We start from the raw sequence: 14,968 nt of genomic DNA on the forward strand, positions 1-14,968 counted from the left end.
AGTTATGGAGGTTTAGAAGCCCAGGGTTGAGGGGCAGCAGACCTTGGTGAGGGCCTTCTTGCTGGTGGGAACTCTCTGAGGAGTCCAGAGATAGTACAGGGTATAACATACCTAGGGGACTGAGTGAGTTAAGTGTTAGCTCACGTCTTTCTTCCTCTTCTTATAAAGTCACTGGTTTCTCTACCATGATAATCTATTACTTCATTAAATCATTAATCTACCAATCCATAAATATATTAACCCAATCGTGAAGGTGTGGTCATTAATACTGAGTGTCAACTTGATTGGCTTGAAGAATGCAAAGTATTGATCCTGGGTGCGTCCATGATGGTTTTGCCAAAGGAGATTAACATTTGAGTCAATGTACTGGGAAGGGCAGATCCACCCAGATTAATGACCAGGATATAAAGCAGGAAGAAAAACATGAAAAGCCTAGACTGGCTTAGCCTCCCAGCCTACATCTTTCTTCCATGCTAGATGCTTCCCGCCTTCAAACATCAGACTGTAAGTTCTTCATCTTTGGGATGAACTAGTTTCCTTGCTCCTCAGCTTGCAGATGGCCTACTGTGGGACCTTGTAATTGTGTGAGTTAATACTCCTAATTAACTCCATATATATACTAGTAGGATACACACACACACACACACACACACACACACACATATATATACACACACACACTAGTAGGATATATATACACATATATATATACAGTTGTGTGTATATATATATATATCCTACTAGTTCTGTCCCTCTAGAGAACACTGACTAATATAGAAGGCAAAGCCCTCATGATTCAATCACCTCTTAAAAGCCCTATCTCTCAACACTGTCACATAGGAAATTAAATTTCACTGGAGTTTTGGAAGGGACATTCAAATGGTAACAGTCATTGTGTTCATTCCATTTTCCGGGCAATGTTCTCAGGTTGTCAGTTACAGACATGAATAAGCCATGATGGTCCCTGACATTCAGTGAAAGAAACAAACATGTATTCAATTAATTATAATGCAATAAATACTGATATTAAAAAATGCATAGGAGCACAACGGAAGAAATGATGCATTTTCTCAGGTAGACTATTCAAGAATTGATTGTCAAAGGAAAGAATGTATGTTCCATCTTGTTATGAATTAGAATTTTCTTTTATCAGACAAGTATACAGCATTTCTAGTATTACAATTGAGTAAGATATAAAAAAATTTAAGTCTATCACCTTGTGCAAGCAATAATTAAGAATCTTGGTAGAGTGAGAATCTTAGAGTGTAGGAAATGTGGTAGAAAGAGAGATTTGTTGAGTGAATGAATGAGGAGTGGTATTAATTGAGGAATGTTACTCAGAGGATCCTTTTCTTAATTGAGTGAAGACTAACGGACCCACTAAAGGTTTTAATTAAGATAAGGAAAGGACCAGATTGTGTTCTGGAAACCCCAGCAGGCAGTCTGAGGCTGGATTGGAGAGGGAAAATACAGGGGAACCAGAAATTAAGTGACACAATTTATTTTTGCCAAAAATATCAAAAAAGGAAAATAAGCAGTGTTTGATTAAGTTAAGCACATAGTTATGATTAGATGCATTTTTTGGAGATGTATTTGGTGCCTTTTAACTGAAGAGAAGCTTGAGTTATGGCTGTTTCTCCTTTCATCTTTTCAGGCTGTATGCTCATGCAATAAAGGAGAATGATATTTTTCCCTTTATCTGCCTCCTGTCACCTGAATGGCTCATGACATATTATTTATCAGAGGCTTTGAAATCTTTGAAAGGGGATTTAAGAAAATTCATAGAGTATTATTGTCCCTTTTGATCAGAGACTTCCCATATTTGTCTTATTTTTGCTACTTTTGGATGAGGTCCTACAGCATACCAGCTGTAGACCCATAGTGTGTATAGAATTAGGCCATACCTGGGACCAAGTCCAGCAGAAAATTTTGCCTATCAACATTTCTTAGATGTTACTAAGGACATCAACTCCTATAATGACAAATTTATTGAAAAATTTCTGGCACTTGGTGGTGTTTTACCATGAGCACGTAAATAATTCTCCCAAAGTAGAAAAGGTTATCTCTGTGGAAAGTATTTTGGTTTTAGCAAGTTTTGAGATTTCTTTCTAGAGCTCTTGTTAATCAAAATTTCTGCAACATCTGCATTGTTCATAGCTTTCAAATCATATGCTATATGAACATCTTGTTTTCTGAACTTCTGCTAATGAATATGTGTTTTGGGGCCCATCCCAAATATTCCGGCTTTTAAATGAAGCAGACAGCAGGCAGTTGGGTGATTCCAGTAAGTGAGGCATCTTTGATGTATGCTTGAAGGAAAAAGTGGAGAAAGCCAAGAGGTTTGGAATGTGTTTTTAGTGTGGCAACACTTAGACTGGAGTTTCTTCCTTTCCATTTTTTGACTCAAATAAAACTACCTTTTCTTTCAATATCGCAAATTCGAAGAACCTTTAAGAATAAAATGTTTTAACCAAGCACGTTTGTTCTTCAGCAGCCCCAAAATGATTTATGTTTTCTTTGTTGCAAGTCATTTAAAAATTGTAGAAATAAAAATAGTTTTAATTTATTGTTTAGGTATGTGTCATTCCGAAGTGTAGTGCTTCCTCAAACATTACAAGTTTAGTGCTGTAAATTACACACTTTATTAGCTGTTATACATTAAAATCTTGAGCTTTAAACAATTTGATTTTATTGTGTAATTAAATACATCTCAACAAATGTTTAATTATTTAGATCTAAGTTTGACATAAAACTTCATATACCTGTCCACACCTTTATTTAGATGTTTATGTGTATACATGTGGAGCTTACGGTAGCTTTCAAATAATGTCACCAACCTAAGGATACACTTTTCCACATTGTAAGTGTGTGCTAATCTGGAGTAAGAAGTCACTGTGTAGCATTATTTCTCTGCTTTGGCCTTTAATTCACTTCTTTATTTGATAAATATGTTTGAATCCCCATTTCCTACCTTGCAGTATATTGGACTTAAGCAATAAGTTAACTGGACAGTAAATAATAACCTTAAAAAACGTCATTATGTATATTTACAAATATTGTATATATTTATTATAATGGAGCTAATTAATGTATGTGTTGCCTCAAATATTTATTAAACCATTCTTGAACCTACATAGTTAATAGTAAACCAAAATCCATCAGAAGTCAAGTTAGTCTATCAAACTGTAAACCAGTGGAAAATAGATCAGTACGCAAGCATTTGTTTTAGGCTATAGATTAAACATTAGATATGCAATGCAATTTTCATGATGAAATGACTAAAAGTTTATGAATTAAACAATTATTTATATTCAATAATCTAATGTTCTGATTATATTGATACTTATTTGTTATGACAAGGTAGCACTGTTTTAAATATCAATTTTTTCCCATCTGTGTTTTGCGGGGAAGGGGTAGTGGATGTGGAGGTCTATGCATGTGCATAATGTAATATTTTAATTGAAGTTCTTGAGATGGCATCTAAGATTCAGCAGCTGAAGTCCGGTTGGTTCATAACATCTGAAAAATTTATTTTAAATTTAGGATGCAAATGCAACTTCCCAATGATAAGGACCTTCAACACATATCACCACCAACACTTGAACAATTTAAGCAAAGCAGGAAGAGGAGTGTGCTTAGTCCAGGATTAATGTGATTAAAGGAAACCTGTTCTGCTTGTTTTATTCATCTGTTTGTTTGTAAATGCACAAGAAAGGTAAAACATAGCTCTTAATCATGAACAACAAAAGTATATTTATCCACCATCCCCCTCTTCCATGTTAGTACTGAGTTCCCTGTTTATATTATTTGTACGTGAAGAGCATACCATGTTTCTACTCTCAGCTCTATTTTCGGGCAGAGTGAGTTTGAGTTTATCAGCTTTCCCTACTCTCACCTGAGCTCCTTGCCAGCAAGCACAGGTATGTGAATGACTCTTGAGCTCAGATGAGGATACTACCTTTTGTAAAAATCACAAGCTGATATACTTTTATATAAATCTGGACCGTTAATCTTTTAGTGTGAAGTTTGAACAAAGTTCTTAAAACATTAACAGCCCACATTAAAAATATGGAGACTTGACATAAAAACCTGGATTGTCAACATTTTTAGCTCTGACCTCACTGCCCTCACAATAGCCAAGTGACATCTATCCCGTTGAACAGGCACATTTTCTCTGGTATACTGCAGTTCCCACCTGGTCAGGGCCATTTATTCATGTTCTCTGCTAAAAATCTTGAGTTTGCCAACCTTGGTCTACAACTATTAATAAACACTGTTTCCAATGTGTAAACAGACTGATCCAAATGAGCAGACTTTCAAGGACAGAAGCCCTGTTCGTGACTCTGTAACTGAATGTTAAAATTGATGTTTTTGACTAAGTAATACAGGCACAGTAGACATGGATTTCTAACATGTCTCTGCCTCTTGAGTGTCTTCCAGACCATCACTATGAGCCCCAGCAACTCCAGATGGGCAGACCTTAAAGTTAAACGATATGAAGAAGAAATTTCCCAATAGATGACCCAGAACCAGTTAGATAGCTTTAAAACCCTTGAGGAGTATAAAATATGATGACAAAAGGAAGACATTTCTTTTTTTTTTAAGTTATATGAAGTTTTATTCATAATTGATACTGACTTATAGAATAAATACACATAAATGGAAATTTATTACAACAAATAATATAAAGTAAAATATAATGCCACTAATCCAAAATGAAATGACAAGGTATAAAAACACAAATAAATATAGATCTGATTGAAGAACATAACTAATCAACTTTTCAAAATCGCCTGGTGGCTAAATGCACTGTCTTTGCTTCCAGCCCAGGCAATTCCAAACCCCCACTGTGAGTGAAGCCAGATTGTGAATGGTGACAAATCATTTACTCTCTCTGTGTAAGTTACCTTTCTCTTTATAATGAAAGTAATGGTAGTGTGTGTATCATAGATTTGTGAAGAACAAAAACGTTACCTCATGTATGCTCTTCACAGCAGTGATTCATATCTTGTATGTTTCCTCTAAATATCAGATATTTAACTCTTGGAAATCTCTTAATAATATTTAAAAAACACCTTGAACATATTTGAGAGGGAACTAATTGTAAGTAGATAATATTGGATTTCGGCTGAAATGATAAATTTGGCTGTGCATCCTATTTCTATGCAAGATCCTCTGGCTCTGAAGACAAGTATCAGTCATGGTAAACAGAAAGGCCTCCAGAGATTTGGCAATAAGAATAATCTTCTTATCATAGAGTATATTTGAAATGAGGGAAGACTTCTCTCTCCATTACCATTATCTCTCCCTGTACTTGACTAGGTACACATTAAGGCCCATGCATTTTATCCTGAAGCATCTGGTGGTAGCCAATAGCTTATCTCTACTTTCTAGAGGAGTCCCACAGACCATGGTGGCTTTTGGGTTGAAACATCTCTGCAGTTATTCTGTATGTAAACTTATTTTCTATATTTGAAGAATGATACCGTAGTATCCAACGGTACCATCTGCCTCTTGAGTGTTTTCTAGGCCATCACCATGAGCCCCAGGGATTCTAGGTGGGCAGAGCTTAAAGTGAAAACTTCCGAGTACACTGGATTGTCCACCATGCTATGCTGGAGTCTGATCATGCTGATAATTACCATTTTTCCTCTTTGTGTGGCTGGCAAGTGGGCTAACACAAGCATCACCAAATATATACATACATGTATATATGTATATATTTATGTGTATATATACGTATGTATATTTATATTAATAGTATAGTTCACGACAAAGTAAGAAAATAGGAGGCCAGACACAGTGGCTCACACCTATAATCCCAGCACTTTGGGAGGCCGAGGCGGGTAGATCATTTGAGGTCAGGAGTTTGAGACCAGCCTGGCCAACATGGTGAAACCCTGTCTCTACCAAAAAATATAAAAATTAGCTGGGCATGGTGGGGCACCTGTAGTCCCAGCTACTCGGGAGGCTGAGGTGGGAGGATTGCTTGACCCTGGAAGCAGAGGTTGCAGTGAGCCAAGATCATGCCACTACTCTCCTGCTCTCCAGCCTGGGTGACAGAGTGAGACCCCGTTGCCAAAAAAAAAAAAAAAAAAAAAAAAAAAGAAAAAGAAAAAGAAAAGAAAATAGTACAGTTGTCATAAAGAGCAATCTGAAATTTAATTTCAAATATATCCATTATTATTTTAAACACAAATAGACTAGTTATTCCTGTTAAAGTCAGCATTGTTCAACTATATTAAATTAGACATTTTTTCCAACAGACATAACTAAAACATGAGGGTTAAAGAAGAAAAATAAAAAATACATTTTGTGTAATTTAACCAATTAATCAACTGGGATGTCCTTAAATATATCAGATAAAATAAAGTATCAGATAAAATAAAGATAAATGGTATCAGATAAAATAAAGATAAATGATATCAGATAAAATTTAAGTTTAAAACAGGTTGTAATTGTTGTAATTGTAATTGTGGTAATTAGTGTTATCTTTGCATTTTTTTAATGTTTACTTTTTAATATTATTACTTGATGGATAATAAATATAATCTGATTTTCTATAGATATACACACATTTATGTGCATACAAGTACATACACTGTGCACATATACCACCATTCTCTTGTAATGTTACTGTTATATAATTGTGCTTACAGTTCTGTGAATCTGTGGTAAATGAATAAGTTAACAATTGAATATTGTTAAATAACATACCATTTAAATTTTTCTGATAATATGAAGGGTTTTAAAAAAATGTTATGTGGGAAAAGCAGAGCTTTAATACTCTAGAATCATAGTTTATAAAAATCAAGGGTCTGAACATTGGGAAACATGCATCAGTTACTGTAGAGAGGCTTACCAGTAGTCAAGTAGAATTATCTGAAAAAGCCAAAGACAGAGAAGAAGGTATAAACGGATACAAAGGTGCTGGCCGGGACAAGGATGCTTTGAGTAGCTCTGGATTCAACAGAGGGTCTAGGAGAAGCATCAGTCTTAGGAATATATTGGACCTGCCGCTTGTGCCTGTGCAGGATAAAAGCCATGAAACTTCTGGCCCGGAGCATGAACCCCAAACAGAAAACATCAGGGAATGATGATAATGCTGCATCGAGTGAGCCTATAGTTTAGTCATGAGCTATACCGTGAAACATTTCAGAGTACTGCTACTAGTTGTCAGTCCCCATTAATCACAAAGGGGGACAGATTAGAGTGTTACCTTCTTCACCTGAAATCTAGTGAAGTAATTCCATGGCATCATTCAAATGCTTCAAATATGTTCCCTATGATTAAAAGGCATCATTAGAAGATGCCTAATTCATGCCTTACTTAAACAGAAATAGAGATAGAGATAAAAAGAGAGAAGGAGAGAGAGACAAAGGCAAAGAAGCACATCATGTTTGGATAGTAACTATTCTTCTATTGAGTGTGGGGTAAACTGATTTCGTTAAACCAGATGTGGAATACCCATGCAAGAGAGGAGCGGTTCTGACTCTTCCTGAGAGGTGAGGGCGATAGACTCTAAAAGTGAGAGTCTGTGAGGAGTGGACAACAATTTCTTAGGAAATGGGAATGAGGGTCCATGTGATTGTGGGTGGAGAAAAGGTAGAGGCAAAGAAAAACATAATGGCACAGTATATGGCAGAATTCACAGGTTCTACCCAGCTGAGAAGAAAAGAATATTTAGTGCTACACCAAGTTTAGATTGATAATACATGGGATTTGGAATTACTTGCCAAATTGAAATTGTGTTTGCAAATCGAGCTTAAGAATATTATTAACTGAACATCATCATTAAAAATATGTATGATTTCTTATGTTCTCATCAGGGTCAGGAAAAGATCAACACTACTAAATTCATTTTACTTTTTTTTTTTGATTGAAGAGATTAGTGTGTGTTTGTTTATTTTTTACCACAGTATTAATGAGATATAACTGACAAAATTGTGTAAGGAATACAACATGATGATTTGAGACATATATGTATATGTCTCTCTCTCTATGTGTGTATGTATATATTTCACTGTGTATACATACATTTCACTATGTGTGTATATATATAGTGAAATGCTTATGACAATCAAGTTTGTTAACACATATGTCACCTCACATAGTTACCATTTTTCTTTGTGGTGAGAACATTTAGGATCTGTTTTTAGCAAATTTCAAGGATAGAATATAGTATTGTTAACTATAGTTATCATGCTGTACATGAGATCTCCATGACTTCATTTTTATAACTGAAAGTTTGTATCTTTGTCCAGCATCTTCACATTTTCCCCAGCCTCAGCCAGTGGCAATTACCATTGTACTCTGTGTTTCTATGAGTTTTACTCTTTTAGATTCTGCGTATGAGATCATAGTGTTTGTCTTTCTCTGTCTGACTTATTTGACTTAGTATCATGCCCTCAACGTTCACTGGAAATCGATGGGCACTTACGTTGTTTTCACTTCTTGGTTACTGTTAATAATGCTGCCATGAACATAGGAGTGCAGGTATCTTTTTGAGATACTGATTTTATTTTTCAGGGTATATACCCAGAAGTAGGATTGCTGGACCTTATGGTAGTTCTATGTTATATTTTTGAGGATCCTCTATAATGTTTTTCATAATTAAATGAAAAACACTCCCACCGACAGTGCACAATAATTTCTCCATATTTTTACCAACACTTGTTATTGCTTGTCTTTTTGATAATAGCCATTCTAAGAGGTGTGAGCTGGTATCTTTTCGTAGTGTTAATTTGCATTTTCCCATGTACCTGTTGGCCATTTATATGTGTCCTTTGGAAAAATATCCACTCATGTTCTTTTCCCATTTAAAAACTAGTTTTATTTGTTATTGTGTTATTGAGTTGTATGAATTCCTTGTATATTTTGGGTATTAACTTCTTATCAGATATAAGGTTTGCAAATATTTCCTCCCATTCTGCAGGTTGCCTTTTTCATTTTATTGATTGTTTAATTTGCTCTGCAGAGGGTTTTTAGTTTGATGGAGTCCTGCTTGTTTATTTTTGCTTTTGTTGCCTATGCCTTTGGTGTCATACCCAAAAAATAATTGCCAAGACAAATGTCAAGAAGCTTTTCCTCTTTGTTTTATTCTAAGAGTTTTACTGGCTTAGGGGTAACATTGACATTGAATGTTAGAGATTTCTTTGGGTAGTATGGTCCTTTAAACAATATTAATTCTTCTGATCCATGAAGATGGCATATCATTCCACTTATTTTTATCTCCTTCAATTTCTTCATCAATGTTTTACAGCTTTCAGTGTAGAGATCTTTTAGTCCCTTGGTTAAGTTTATTCCAAGGTATTCTTATTTTTGGTAACTATTGGAAATGATAGTTAAAAAAATTTAAGATAGTTTCTTGTTAATGCATAGAAATGCAACTGATTTTGGTATGTTGATTTTGTAACCAACCACTTTACTGAACTTGTTTATTAGTTCTAACAGTTTCTTGGTACTACCACTGAACATATTTTAAAAGACAGTAGGAACAATAACAAAACTGTGCTTTGATTATGTCAGGAGTTATGCTTGTGCACTCTACTGGATACAAACAACACCCACAGTGCCACAACAGAAACAACCAGGCTCTGTGGGGAGGGCTCTCTTCATGCTCTTAGACCTTCTGGTTTTTGTGTACAGCTTTATCAATTTGCTGATAGTCTGATTATCCACTCACAGGTCACCAGTATATTGGCACATATTTTCTGTTATCTTTCAAACCTGTTGAAACCATGATTGTCATTCATGTTCTCTATTTTTTATGCTACATTCTACTTCCCTCTAATTTTTCTTAAAATCTTCAATTCTATCAACTTGTGGTTATTTTCATAATACTAACTTCTGTTTTTGTATTCTGAGCAATTTCCTTTTGTTGCCCAAAAGCACATACAAGATAGGTATAAAGCAGAACAGCTTCACTTACAGTCACTTAGAGAAGCTGATTGAACTCATTAACTGCTGCCCTCCCATTATCAGTGAGTTCTTGTCTGGGAATTTTATGACATGCTGTATATATTGTCTCCATTTTATTTTAAAATAAAATGAAACAAGTGTTTTGATGTATTATAAAATTTATCTAGATTTAGAGAAATATAAATAAACATGAGAGATGTTGAAATTAATATGGGTTAAATTAAATCCCAATAACTAAGGAGCAAGAGATAATCAAATTTATTAGCATGTGAAGTACATCCTGAACAATTTCCTATGGCAGGGGGCAGGCACAGGGAAAGCCCTAACAGAAAAATGCAACAATAATGTAGGGTAACTCACCTTGTCAGAACCAGTTGACACTTAATAATCATAAATTTAACTAATTGGGGTAGGTAATAATCATAAATTTAACTAATTGGGCTAGGTATGGTGGCTCACACTTATAATCCCAGTGCTTCGGGAGGCTGAGGTGGGACGATTGCTTGAGGCTAGGAATTCGAGATTAGCCTGGGCAACAATGTAGTGAGACTCTGTCTCTATCAAAAATAAAAAATAAAAATAAATGCAGGGGTGTGATTAGCATCTCAAATATTAAAAATTCATGTTACTTTATCAGTCAGGTTTTACTTGTCAAAACTTCTTTTACCAAGTAGGAAGTAAAAAAAAGAAAACCACTATTGATTAAAAATATATTTGTAGCACCTAAGGCAAAGGAGTGAATGTAAGAAAAAATCTGAGAATGATGATTCATTAGACCATTGTGAATTCTTTGGGAATAGAAATAACATTTATGACTCGGAGCCTAAGTAGACTGATGTCCAAAAAATGACAGAAGAATGAAAGAATAAATAAATTAATGAATGAACTAGTGAATGAATAACTCAATGCCTAACCTCTGAAATTTTCAATAATATGCATATATGTTAGGTTTTACTCTCCTCTCTGAGGTTAGTTCTTCACTTCATGCATTTACTTATGTTTCTATTTCTGAAACCTTAAATCTAGGTTAATGAGATTTCAGAAACTTAGTCTAATCTTCTCATTTCACAAAGGAAAGACCTGAGGAAAGAAAGGTCAAGGTAACCCAACAGATTCTGGACTAGAGCCCAGGTTTTAAAATTTCTCAAACTGTGTTCTTTGCACTGTAGTGTTCATCTGAGAAAAAAAAAAAAAAAAAAAAAAAAAAAGCAACAACTTTAACAATATAGATTCAAAATGAAATTTCCAAAAATTAAAGTTGGAAAGTTAGAGGGTATAAGAGAATATTATCCTGAGAGTTTAAGAACTGTGATGGTTAGAAAATTAGGGAAATTTAGTCACCAAGTCTTCTAGAGAAAATGACTCAAATATAGACACAGGTATTAAACATTCTCCTTTTGAATATTCTATTCAGAATCCTAAAAATAAAATAAGAAAAGTCTTTTCTAATAAAAATCAGTGCACTTTCATTCAAAAACTTAGAGCTGTTTAGCAAGTACCCTCATTCAGCATCATCTCAGCAAATGCTATTGGATATCTCTGTGGTATAATATAAGATTGACTTCTACAGGTTGCTCATCATTTGAAATAATTCACATAATGGCAAAAAATACAAGGCTAATACTACAGTATTTTCAAAACAATGACTAACAATTGCAGGATATAAATGGAAAAAGTGCCACTGACAATAATGCAGGGGCTTTTAAACACTTGTAAGGAAGCCAATTATAGTATCTCCTGCTACATTCTGCCTTTCAGTATAACCCTACCCCCAGGAATGGGAACATGTATCACTTCCTCCAGAACAATTCCTTTCAGTGTAATCATGAAGAAAACCTCTTTTATGCAGATCCCCCACTTCCTTCCCTCTGATGTCCAGATCTTTCAAGCTCACTAAGTCACACAGCATTTCTGTGCATTGTTACCTCCTCCTCAATGAGACTGTTGGGCAACACTTCAAACAGTGTGTCCGGAGGGGTACCAAACTGGCAAGGGGAGCTGAGGGGAAAGGAAGGGAAGTCAAGTCAATGCTTGCCAAACAGTGAAAAAAATGTAGGGGTTGGTGGTGTTGGTGGAGAGGGAGTAATTTTTATGCAGTCAAAAGAAATGGTACCTGAAAGAAATGTTTAATTCATTCTGAAGAAAAAAAAAAAATTCAGGAGTTAAGTGATTACTTGAAATTTGTGAAAGTTAGAAAATGGTGTAAAGAGAATAATTTGGGGTGTTAATATGAGGCCTGAAAGGGAGTGGAGATGGCTTTGACTTTTCTAAGGTTTTCAAAGGCTCTGAACTTCCTGAGACACCAGGCACTCAGCATCAGCACAAGAGACAGCAGCGGCTGAACTCTTATGTGGCTACATTCATTCCAAAGTAAAATCCTATGTATAAAGTTTCTCTCAGTGACATGTTCCCTGTAATAAAAAAATAACCATATTAAATATGTACAGTATAATGGTATATTGTTTTTAAACAGGAGGCTTTTAAAGGTTTACTGCAAGGCGTCAGCTACTTTTTAAGTTAAAATAATGTTTGACAGGTCAGTAATGAGACATAAAAGATTTCTTTTTTAACAAGACAATTTTGTACAAATAAAGGGGCATAAATAGAAACATCAAAGCTCAGGAACTGTATACATTGCACAAAGAATTAAAAGTTTCTGTTCTCTTTAAAATTTTGACATATGTTGTGTAGTGTGGTTAGAACTATTGAGGGAATGCAAACGTTTGTCCAAACAGTTATTTTACCCCTCACGTCTTCCCATGTACGTGAAGGCTGCTTTGAAGTTTTCCAGAAATAAAGGTGAGGTATCAATGTGCTATGCTGGATAGAATTAGTATGAACAGAGAGTCCTGATTAAGGCATGGAATATAGTAATCTATCAATTAAGTAGGTTTGTTCTTGATTTAAATGGCATTTTGATTTCTTAATACAGGGATTCTAAGAGAAATCTGTCCTCTGTAGTCATCCCAGTTCTTTTAGGGCTGAGAATTGCCAGAGTTGAGGAGCACTGGAAGTTAGTATTGGCAGATTGGCGGTCTGATTAAAAAAATGTGTGTGGAGTACTTCGCAACTGATGGATGTAACTTCATAAAAATCTGCAAGAAGTTTTTCATAACAATTATATTTTTCTGATTGATCATTTATTATTTGATTCATAGTTTTTTTGTTCGGCTTCAGCAGATTATCAGGGTTTCTTCAATGAAATAAGATAGGTGTGATCATTTCTGAAACTGAGTGTGAACACTTGGCAGAAATGCTTCTGTAGAGGAATGCTTTTTAGAGCACATTATAGCTTAAGGGACAGAGTGGCTCTTTAGTTTTCTCACAGTCAGCTTTTCCTAATCCTGATTTCTGGAGCCAAAATATTCTTTAAATACTTAACATCCAACATCATATAATAAAAGAAGCATGAACTTTGAAATCAGACAGATGTAGATTTATACTTAGCCTCTACCACTTACCAGATGGGGGACTATGAGAATGTCTACTAACTTCTCTGAGATTTGGGTTTCTCATCTGTAAAATTGGAATAATGATACTAATTTATGGAGGTTTATTATAGAAATTAAGGCACAATTTATATAAAGCTTTAACATTTAACACATATCAGCTTCCCCATTCTACCTTCAACAGAAGGAGAACCAATTGGACAGATTTCCATTTGGGAGCCAGAAAGAAGCATGTTCAGGATTATAAAAGGCAAAGTATTCTTTATCTTTATATTAGATGTTTATTTTGGTGGTTTCAAAACCTATCATTCCAAAAGCTTGAATGTTGGAATCAGAACAAATGAATGAGGGGATTATGTGGACTCGTTTCCTTCTACTCCTTCTTATCATTTCTAACCCCACCCCCAGCATGGCTTTAAAAATAAGCCGTTTCAGGGATCAGCATGAGCACATCAAAGGTGAATACGGATTCCTCAAACACAGCTTGTCCACTGCTGAACATAGGGTCTTTCTCTGCCACCACCAGACATTCGAACTGAAAAGCTAGATTTCTCTGAGCCATCCTGGTACTACTCACAAACAGAACTTGTACTGCTACCTTTAAATTAGTACTTTTTTCCTTTCTCTCTTCCCCTTTGTTTCTATTTAAATTTTGATACTCTTCAATTTTTTTCTAGATTAATGTCAAGGCCTCCTGGTTGGTGTCTCTTCCTCTGGCCTCAATATCATCCAAATACAATGCCAAGTATGTAACTTCCCTGCCTAGAACCATTAGATTGCTATCTATAGCATTAAAAGTTAAAGTCTGAATTCCTTGGCATGGTGAACAGGCCCTTGTGATGTGGCCCCAGCCTATGCCTTCAGCCGTATGTCCTGCCATGCCATTCTTGCTTCCTAAGCTTCACTGGCACTGAATAACAGCCCATGCTGCTACCAAACTCTGCAGCCTTGTATAGGATATTCCTTCTACTTGGATGCTTTTTTTATCCTATTGTCCACCTGAAAAATTTCCCAGTTCAAACCTTACCTTCTGTGAAATACTCCCTGACTCCCATTTTTTACCACTACCTAATCTTCAAAATCAGAGAGAATTAACCATTCCCCTCTCTATACTCTCTGACTCAATGATTGCACTTACCCTATTGGATTAGATGTATATTCCTTTCCTGGACTGTATATGAACTACATGAACAGTGAATATATCTATTCATCCTTGTGATCTCATAATACTCATGTAATATCGTAGGTACCATTTAAGGCTGGTCGAGCCACTGAGTTTAGGAGACAGAATCAGGCTACATGGATGTGGCAGTATAAAAAAGAGATAGATGTGATGAGTTTAGGTCACAATTGCAACAAGCTCAGTATTATTTAGGGTCATTTTGGCATGGTAATTTTATGTCATGCAAATCTATCAATAGTTTAAAAAGAATAGTGAAAGAAAATTTAATGCTAATGGTATATTTGCTTCAAAATGTCAATGACTTTACCCTTTAACTTTTAGAGCCATTGTAACAGTTAGGATGTGGCCTCATGCTCTTTGAACAAATAGGCTACGAATTGCTGTGGGCCAAAGAAAATATTGTATTTCTCATGAT

This window comes from Macaca nemestrina, chromosome 3, assembly GCF_043159975.1.
Source record: "Macaca nemestrina isolate mMacNem1 chromosome 3, mMacNem.hap1, whole genome shotgun sequence".
NCBI classification, from domain to species: domain Eukaryota; kingdom Metazoa; phylum Chordata; class Mammalia; order Primates; family Cercopithecidae; genus Macaca; species Macaca nemestrina.